The 12,360-nt window shown below is 32.1% G+C and overlaps 1 protein-coding gene across 2 annotated transcripts in view; it reads right to left on the minus strand.

The window, feature by feature from the left end:
* LOC135215408 (uncharacterized) overlaps window positions 1-12,360 on the minus strand; it is a 1,081,448-nt gene that overhangs the window by 91,083 nt on the left and 978,005 nt on the right. The gene's annotated exons all lie outside the window — the stretch shown is intronic.

Below are 12,360 nucleotides of genomic sequence, written 5' to 3' on the forward strand. Positions count from 1 at the left end.
ACATATGTACAAGTGAGTCAGGTTTGGTCCAAAATTAATTAAATTACCAAAATAAATTAAATAGCAAAAGAGTCAATAACAGATGCAGCAAAAATAAGGGTTACTTCAATAAACATAACCTTCATAATGAAGAGTAAACATATCAAATTGCAGTTTACACTTAGTTAAATACTTTAGCTGCATCAAGAAACAAAAATCACGACAGCATAAACAAATGTACCAATAACTTATATAATACAATGGTACAACAACCTTCATACGTTACACACATGGAAACCTTTAAGCAGCATAAATACATACAATATAGAAATTGTTAAACAGCATAAATGCACACATTGAAACACTAATAGCATAAATACCAATAGCTAAAGGGGTAACAATATAAATTAAGCAGCATGAATACCAAATTACTTTCACAAAATGACAAAGTAACAATAAAACATTATCTGGAGAATTACATTTAACATACCCTCGTGCAGTACAAAATCACCATGACAATCTACACAGATGTCAAGACCACGAAGGGTCCAAGAGGACAAACACCATTGAACTGCTGCACGATCATCGAAATATCCGCCCTATGACGGCCAACAGGAACATCTCCAAAAAGACACACAGATGATCGCCAGAGTCAAGGCAACAGCAAGTCTGCTGTCAAACAGGAACAACACCGTTCCTCCGATGGACAAGGTTCAGCCATCAAAACCATCCTCGAACTGCAGAGGGCTACAGGTAGCGAAATACCTTCAGTTCCAACATTCTCAACTCCAAGCTGCTATGCTGTCGAGATCTGTACTCGCTGCTATCCCAAACCTGACTAAAATTAATAACAATGCAAGGAGTAAAAGTCACCTCTTACAAAGAAAAACAAACTCCACTGGGTAAGGAGAGCACCTTCAACAAGGGAACGATGAGAGAAAGATTGTTCCCGACAATAACAAGTACTGAACCTTACAATATGTATGTATATATGTATATATATGTATATATATATTTACATACATATATATACATATATATATATATATATATATATATATATATATATATATATATATATATATATATATATATATATATATATATATATATATAATATATAATATTAACATATCAGAGTAAACTGATAACAATTATATGAAGACTTCTGGAAACATTGTTTTTTTTTTTTTTATACAAGCCAAGACAAAAAATTCATGACAATCTTACGGCACCCCCAAACACTGGGGTGGCACTGGAATCACTGTAGTATAGATGGTTACATCCAGAGGTTTAACGACGGAACAGTAGTCGTCTGAACAAATTCATACGAAACGGTTTTCACAAAATATAACCCAAGCGGATTTTCAATCTCCAAAAAGCCCTGACATGGCGTGTCGTTCTAGATAATGAGTAACATCACAGATTCATCTCACTGGGAGGGGGAGTAATGATTCTCGTAGACTCACGTAGTAAAGAAAATTATGCTTTCTGTAGGGCACTATGATAAAAATTTTGCTGTACTACCCACGCCACCACAGATATATCATATCTGTAATATTACAGAAACGACCTACGGATATATCTGTAAAATTAAAGAACCACATACAGATATGTCTGTAATATTAAAGAAACCACCCACAGATATATCTGTAATATTACAGAAACCACCTTCAGATATATCTGTAATGTTACAGAAACCATCTACAGGTATATCTGTAATATTACAGAAACCATCCACAGATATATCTGTAATAATACAGAAACCACCCAAAGATATATCTGTAATGTTACAGAAACCACTTACAGTAAATCTGAAATATTACAGAAACCACCCACAGATATATCTGTAATATTACAGAAACCACCCACAGCTATATCTGCAATATTACAGAAACCACCCACAGCTATATCTGTAATATTACAGAAACCACCCACAGATTTATCTGTAATATTACAGAAACCACCCACAGATATATCTGTAATATTACAGAAACCACCTACAGATATATCTGTAATATCACAGAAACCACCCACAGATATATCTGTAATATTACAGAAACCACCCACAGTTATATCTGTATTATTACAGAAACCACCCACAGATATATCTGTAATATTACAGAAACCAGCCACAGATATATCTGTAATAGTATAAAAACCACCTACAGATACATCTGAAATATAACAGAAACCACCTACAGATATATGTAATATTACAGAAACGACCCACAGATATATCTGTAATGTTACAGAAACCACGTCCAGATATATCTGAAATATTCCAGAAACCACCCATAGATATATCTGTAGTGTTACAGAAACCACCCACAGATATATCTGTAATATTACAGAAACCACCCACAGATATATCTGTAATATTACAGAAACCACCCACAAATATATCTGTAATGTTACAGAATCCACCTTCAGATATATCTGTAATGTTACAGAAACAACCTACTGATATATCTTTAATGTTTAAGAAACCACCTACAGACATATCTGTAATGTTACAGAAACCACCCACAGCTGTATCGGTAATGTTACAGAAACCACCTACAGATATATCTGAAATATTACAGAAACCCCCCACAGATATATCTATAATGTTTCAGAAACCACGTACAGATATATCTGAAATATTCCAGAAACCACCCACAGATATATCTGTAATATTACAGAAACCACCCACAGACATATCTGTAATATTACAGAAACCACTCACAGCTATATCTGTAATATTACAGAAACCATACACAGACATATCTGTAATATTAAAAAAACCACCCACAGCTATATCTGTAATATTACAGAAGCCAACCACAGATATATCTGTAATATTACAGAAACCACCCACAGATATATCTGATATATTACAGAAACCACCCACAGATATATCTGTAGTATTACAGAAACCACCCAGAGATATATCTGTAATATTACAGAAACTACCCACAGATATATCTATAATATTACAGAAACCAACCACAAATATATCTGTCATATTACAGATACCACCCATAGATATATCTGTAACATTACAGAAACCACTTACAGATATACCTGTAATATTACAGAAATCACCCAGAGATATATTTGTAATATTACAGAAACCACCCACAGATATATCTGTAATATTACAGAAACCACCCACAGATATATCTGAAATATTACAGAAACCAACCACAGATAAATCTGTAATATTACAGAAACCACCCACAGATATATCTGTAATATTACAGAAACCACCCACAGATATATCTGTAATATTACAGAAACCACCCACAAATATATCTGTAATGTTACAGAAATCATTTACAGATATATCTGTAATATTACAGAAACCACCCACAGATATATCTGTAATATTACAGAAACCACCAACAGATATATAGGTAATATTAAAGAAACCACCCACAGCTATATCTGTAATGTTACAGAAACCACTTACAGATATACCTATAAGGTTACAGAAACCAACTACAGATATATCTGAAATATTACAGAAACCACCCATATATATCTGTAATATTAGAGAAACCACCCAAAGATATATCTGTAATGTTACAAAAACCACCTACAGATATATCAGTAACATTACAGAAACCACCCACAGATGTATCTGTAATATTATAGAAACCACCCACAGATATATCTGGAATTTTACAGAAACCTCTTACAGATATGTCTGTAATATTACAGAAACCACCCACAGCTATATCTGTAATATTACAGAAACCACCGACAGCTATATCTGTAATATTACAAAAAAACGCCCAAAGATATATCGGTAATATTACAGAAACCACTCACAGCTATATCTGTAATATTACAGAAACCACCTTCAGATATATCTGTAATATTTAAAGAAACCACCCACACCTATATCTGTAATATTACAGTAACCAACTTCAGATATATCTGGAATATTACAGAAACCACTTACAGATATGTCTTTAATATTACAGAAACCACACACAGATATATCTGAAATATTACAGAAACCACCCACTGATATGTCTGTAATATTACAGAAACCACCCAGAGATATGTCTGTAATATTACAGAAACCACCCACAGATAAATCTGTAATATCAAAGAAACCACCCAAAGATATATCTGAAATATAACAGAAACCACAAACAGATATTTCTGTAATATTACAGAAACCACCTACAGATATATCAGTAACATTACAGAAACCACCCACAGCTATATCTGTAATACTACAGAAACCACCCACTGATATAACTGTAATATTACAGAAACCACCTTCAGATATATCTGTAATACAGAAACCACCCACAGCTATATCTGTAATATTACAGAAACCACCCACAGATATATTTGTAATATTACAGACACCACCTACAGATATATCTGCAATATTAGAGAAACCACCTGTAATATTACAGAAACCATCCACAGATATATCTGTAATGTTACAGAAACCACCCAAAGCTATATCTGTAATTTTACAGAAACCACCTACATATATATCTGTAATGTTACAGAAACTACCTACAGATATGTCTGTAATATTACAGAAATCACCCAGAGATATATCTGAAATATAACAGAAACCACCTACAGATATGTTTGTAATATTACAGACCAACCCATAGATATATTTATAATATTACAGAAACCACCTACAGATATATTTGTAATATTACAGAAACCACCCACAGAGATATCTGTAATATTACAGAAACGACCTACTGGTATATCTGCAATATTACAGAAACCACCTACAGATATATCTGTAATATTACAAAAACCAACTACAGATATATGTGTAATATTAGAGAAACCACCCACAGATATATTTATGATATTACAGAAACCAACCACAGATATATCTGTAATATTACAGATACCACCCATAGATATGTCTGTATTACGAAACCATTACAGTTATAAGTGATTATACACGAAATCACACCACCCAGTATGTATATTACAGAAAACCACCCATATATCTGTAATATTTACAGACCCAACAGATATATCTGTAATATTCAGACCACATAGATATATATATTACAGACACCAACTGACAATATATTTAATATACAGAAACCACCCACAGATAATATTGTAATATATACATAAGCCCCCTACTGAATATCTGCAATATTACAGAAACCACCTACAGATAATATCTGTAATATTACAAAACCAACTACAATATATGTGTATATTAGAGAAACCACCCACAATATATTTATATAATTACAGAAACCAACGCACAGATTTATCGGTAATATTAACGATACCCACCCATAGTTTTTTATAGTGTCTGTAATTACAGACACTTACATTATACCTGTAATGTATTACAGAAGTTCACCCACAGATTAGTTGTAAATATTACAGAAACCACCCACAGATATATCTGTATATATTACAGAAACTACCACCCACAGCTATACTCTGTAGATATTTACAGAAACCCACATTGCCGATATGTCTGTATGTTACGAAAGCCCGACATAAAGATTACTGAAAAATTCACAGAAACCACCCACAAAGCTATATCTGTCAATATTAAAGAGAACCACCCCTAGATAATATCATTAATAAGGTTTGCGGAAACCACCAAAGATATATCTGTAATATTCCGAAACCACCCACAGGTAAACTGTAATGGGACAGGAATCATTTACAGATTACTGTAGTTATTACAGAAACCCATCCCACAGATTATCGTGTAATACTTACAACCCACCAACAGATATATCATGTAATATTAAGAGATAACCACACACGCTATATCTGAAATTGTTAACGAAACCACTTACAGATTATACCTGTACAGGTTATCGGAACCAACTATAACCGATATATCTGAAATCATTTAACAAAAAAAAAACCACCAATATAATCTGTAATATTAGAAAGAACCCAATAGATATATCTGTAATGTTCAACAACCACCAACAATATATCAGTAACATCAAAAACCACCACCAGATTATCTATTAATATTATAGAAGACCACCAGCAGATATATCTGTAATTTTACCGAAACCACTTACCAGATATGTCTGAATATTACAGAAACCCCCACAGCTATCTCTGTAGTATACAGAAACCGATCACGCGACATGCTATATCTGTAATATTACAAAAACCGCCCAAAGATATTTCTGTAATATTACAGAAACCACTCAAAGCTATATTTGTAATATTACATAAACCACCTTCAGATATATCTGTAATATTAAAGAAACCACCCACACCTAATATTCTTAATATTAAACAGTAACCAACTATCAATATATCTGAAATATTACAGAAACCACTTACAGATATGTCTTTGATATTACAGAAACCACCCAAAGATATATCAGAAATATTAAAGAAACCACCCACAGATATGTCTGCAATATTACAGAAACCACCCATAAGATAGTCTGTAATGTTACAGAAACCAATCCAGAAACCACCCACAGATAAGGTCTGTAATATCATAGAAACCACCCACAGATTTCGGAAATATTACAACCCTACACATCATTTTCTGTATATTACAGAACCCACACCTACAGATCTATCAGTAACATTACAGAAATCGCCACAGCTATATCTGTAATACTACAGAAACCCCCATAGATATAACTGTAGATTACAATAAACCCCTACAGATATGTCTGATACAGAAACCACCCACAGGCTATATCTGTAGAATATTAACAGAAACCGAAAATCCAACCAATATATTGGAGATATAACAAACCAGACACTACCGATATAATCTGTAATATTAGAGAAAAAACCTGTAATTTACGAAACCATCCTACAGAATTATCTGTAATGTTAACCAGAATCCCACAGCTTATCTGTAATTATTAACAGAAAAACCCCAATCATTACAGAAATCCACCCACAGATATATTTGTAATATTACAGAAACCACCTACAGATATATCTGTAATATTAGAGAAAAAACCTGTAATATTACAGAAACCATCCACAGATATATCTGTAATGTTACAGAATCCACCCAAAGCTATATCTGTAATTTAACAGAAACCACCTACAGATATATCTGTGATGTTACAGAAACTACCTACACATATGTCTGTAATATTACAGAAACCACCCACAGATATATCTGAAATATTACAGAAACCACCTAAAGATATGTTTGTAATATTACAGAAACCACCCACAGATATATCTGTAATGTTACAGAAACCACCCACAGATATATCTGTAATATTACAGAAACGACCTACAGATATATCTGTAATATTACAGAAACCACCTACAGATATATCTGTAATATTACAGAACCCAACTACAGATATATCTGTAATATTACAGAAACCACACACAGATATATCTGTGATATTACAGAAACCACCTACAGATATATCTGATATATTACAGAAACCACCCACAGATATATGTATAATGTTACAGAAACCACCCAACAGAAATATCTGAAATATTACAAAACTACCCACAAATATATCTGTAATATTGCAGAAACCACCCTTAGATATATCTGTAATTTTACAAACACCACCTACAGTTTTATCTGTAATATTACAGAAACCACCCACAGATATATCTGTAATGTTACAGAAACCACCCACAGCTATATCTGTAATATTATAGAAACCACCTACAGATATATCTAAAATGTTACAGAAACCACCCACAGATGTATCTGTAATATTATAGAAACCACCTTCAGATATATCTTTAATATTACATAAACCACCTACAGATATGTCTGTAATATTACAGAAACCACCTACACATATATTGTAACATTTCAGAAACCACCCACAGATATATTTGTAATATTACAGAAACCACCCACAGATATATCTGTAATTTTATAGAAACCACTTACAGCTATTTATGTAATATTACAGAAACCACCCACGGATATATCTGTAATATTACAAAAACCACTTACAGAAATTTATTGTAATATTTGCGTATGTCCTGTCTAATTATTACAATTATGTCCGTAATAATTACAAAAACCCAAACACCCCATGATATCTGTAATATTACAGAAACCACTTACAAATATGTCTGTACTATTGCAGAAACCACCCACAGATATACCTGTAATATTACAGAAACCAACCACAGATATATCTGTAATATTACAGAAACCACTTACAGATATATCTGTAATATTACAGAAACTACCCACAGATATATTTTTAATATTACAGAAACCACTTACAGATATGTTTGTAATATTACAGAAACCACCCACATATATATATATGGAATATTACACAGACACTACTTGCAGATATGTCTGTAATATTACAGAAACCACCCACAGATATATTTGTAATATTACAAAAACCATCCACAGATATATCTGTAATGTTACAAAAACCATCCACAGATATATTTGTAATGTTACAGAAACCACCCACAGATATATAATATTAACCCCATTACAGAAACAATTCAAAAACCAATACAGATATTTGTAATATTCAGGAAAACCACCCTAACAGATATATCTGTAATATACAGAAACCACTTACAGATATCTGAAATATTCCAAGAAACCCACAGATATATCTAAATATACAGAAACCACCCACACCACAAGATATTATAATGTAAATTACAGAAAACCAACCCACACAGATATATCTGTAATATTAGAGAAACCACCCACAGATATATCTATAATATTACAGAAACCACCCAAAGATATATCTGTAATATTAAAGAAACCACCCACATATATGTCTGTAATATTACAGACACCACCCACAGATATATCTGTAATATTAGAGAAACCACCTTCAGATATATCTGTAATATTACAGAAACTACTTACAGATATGTCTGTAATATTACAGAAACTACTCACAGATATATCTGTAATATTACAGAAACCACCCACAGATATATATGGAATATTAAAGAAACCACTTACAGACATGTCTGTAATATTACAGTAACCATCCACAGATATATCTGTAATATTACAGAAAACACCCACAGATATATGCTTTGTTAAAATATTACAAAAGCCACCACAAGATATATCTGTAATATTACAGAAACCACCCACAGATATATCTGTAATATCACAGAAACCCACAGATATATCTGTAATATTACAGAAACCACCCACAGATATATCTGTAATATTACAGAAACCACCCACAGATTTATCTGTAATATTACAGAAACCACCTACAGATATATCTGAAATATTACAGAAACCACCCACATATGTATCTGTAATATTACAGAAACCACATACAGATATATATGTAATATTACAGAAACCACCCACAGATATATCTGTAATATTAAACTGAAACACACTTATAGATTATATCTGTTAACTATTACCCCAGAAAACCACAAACAGATTTATCTGTAATATTAAACAGAAAACCACCCACAGATATTATCAGTAATAACTACAAGAACCACCCCACAGATAAATGTAATATTACAGAAACCACCCACAGATAATAACTGTAATATTACAGAAACCACCCAAACCATATTTATCTGTAATTATGACAGAAACCATTTAAGATATGTCGTAAATATTAACAGAAACCCCACCACAGATATAATTCTGTAAATTACAGGAAGAACACCCAAACCAAGATATATTCTGTTAAATATTAAAACGCGATACCACGTACATATATGTCCTGTAATATTACAGAAAACCACCCAACATATAGCATCTTGAAATATGACGAAGACCACTTTTAAAATAATCTGGAATTTATTCAAGAAAACCAACCCCTACCCACGATATATCCTGTAATAATACAGGAAACCAACTTATAGATTAATATTCAAGTAATAATTTACAGAAACCACAAAACAGATTATCTGTAATATTACCAGGAAACCACCCAAACAGATTTAATATTCAGCCCCAAGAACTTACCAAGAAACCACCCACAGATATACTGTAATATTACAGAAACCACCCACAGATATATCTGTAATATTACAGAAACCACCCACAGATATATCTGTAATATTACAGAAACCACTTACAGATATGTCTGTAATATTACAGAAACCACCCACAGATATATCTGTAATATTACAGAAACCACCCACAGATATATCTGTAATATTACAGATACCACTTACATATATGTCTGTAATATTACAGAAAAAACCACCCACATATATATCGTAATATTACGAAGACCACTTAAAGATATACTTAAAGATATATTCTGAATATTACAAACCACCTTACAGAATATCTTAATATTACTAAACCACCACAGATATATCTGTAATATCACATAAACCCACTAGATTATCTGTAATATTACAGAAACCACCCCAGATATATCTGTAAATTACAGAAACCACCCACAGTTTATCTGGTCATATTACAGAAACCACCTACAAGATATATCTGAATATTACGAAACCAACCACCTATGTATCTGTAATATTACAAGAAACCCATACATACAGATAATATATGGAATATTAACAGAACCACCCACAGATATATCTGTAATATTACTGAAACCACTTATAGATATATCTGTAATATTACAGAAACCACAAACAGATTTATCTGTAATATTACAGAAACCACCCACAGATATATCAGTAATACTACAAGAACCACCCACAGATATACTGTAATATTACAGAAACCACCCCAGTATATCTGTATATTAAGAAACACCCACGAGATTTATCTGGTAATATTAAACCCAGAAACCATTTACAAGATATGTTCCTGTAATATTACAGAAACCACCCACAGTATGACTGTAACTTACAGAAACCACTCCACAGATATAAATCCTGATAATATTACAGATTACCACTTTCATATATTCTGTATTTATTACATAAACCACCCAATATATATTCCTGAAATATTTACGAAGACCAATTAAGAATAATTATCTGTAATATTACAGACAAACCACCCTACAGATATATCTTTAATTATTACAGAAACACCTACCAGATATAATCTGTTAATAATTACAGAACCCTTATCAGATAAAAATGTCTGTAATTTTACAAAACCACCCACCAGATATATCTATAATATTCCAGAAACCACCCACAGGTATAAAATCTGAAATTTTAGAGAAACCAACCCACGAATAAGTCTGTAATATACGAAAACCGCCCACTAGATCTGTAATATACGAAACCACCCACAGATATATCATGGAATATTAAAGAAAACCACTTACAACATGTCCTGTAAATATAACAAACCATTCAACGAATATCTTGTAATATTACAGAAAAACACCCACAGATATTATCTGTAATATTACAGAAACCCACCCACAATATATCTGTAAAATATTAATACCCCCACAGATATTATCTGTAATTATTCACAGAAACCGCCCACAGATATATCTGTAATATTAGAGAAACCACCCTCAGATATATCTGTAATATTACAGAAACTACTTACAGATATGTCTGTAATATTACAGAAACCACACACAGATATATCTGTAATATTACAGAAACCACCCACAGATATATATGGAATATTACAGAAACCACTTACAGATATGATTGTAATATTACAGTAACCATCCACAGATATATCTGTAATATTACAGAAAACTCCCAGATATATCTGTAATATTACAGAAACCACTCACAGATATATCTGTAATATTACAGAAACCACCCACAGATTTATCTGTAATATTATAGAAACCACCTACAGATATATCTGAAATATTACAGAAACCACCCACAGATATATCTGTAAAAATTCAGAAACCACTTACAGATATATCTGTTATATTACAGAAACCACACACAGATATGTCTGTAATATTACTGAAACCACCCATAGATATATCTGTAATATTAAAGAAACCACCCACAGATATATCAGTAATATTACAGAAACCACCCACAGATATATCTGTAATATTACAAAAACCACCCACAGATATATCTGTAATATTACAGAAACCACTTACAGATATGTCTGTAATATTACAGAAACCACCCACAGATATATTTGTAATATTATAGAAACCACCCACAGATATATCTGTAATAGTACACAAACCACCCACAGATATATCTGTAATATTATAGAAACCACTTACAGCTATTTATATAATATTACAGAAACCACCCACGGATATATCTGTAATATTACAAAAACCACTTACAGATATGTCCGTAATATTACAGAAACAACCCACAGATATATCTGTAATATTACAGTAACCACTTACAGATATGTCTGTAATATTACAGAAACCACCCACAGATATATCTGTAATATTACAGAAACCACCTACAGATATGTCTGTAATATTACAGAAACCACCTACAGATATATCTGTAATATTACAAAATCCATCTACAGATATATCT

This window comes from Macrobrachium nipponense, chromosome 5 (assembly GCF_015104395.2).
Source record: "Macrobrachium nipponense isolate FS-2020 chromosome 5, ASM1510439v2, whole genome shotgun sequence".
In the NCBI taxonomy this organism is placed as follows: domain Eukaryota; kingdom Metazoa; phylum Arthropoda; class Malacostraca; order Decapoda; family Palaemonidae; genus Macrobrachium; species Macrobrachium nipponense.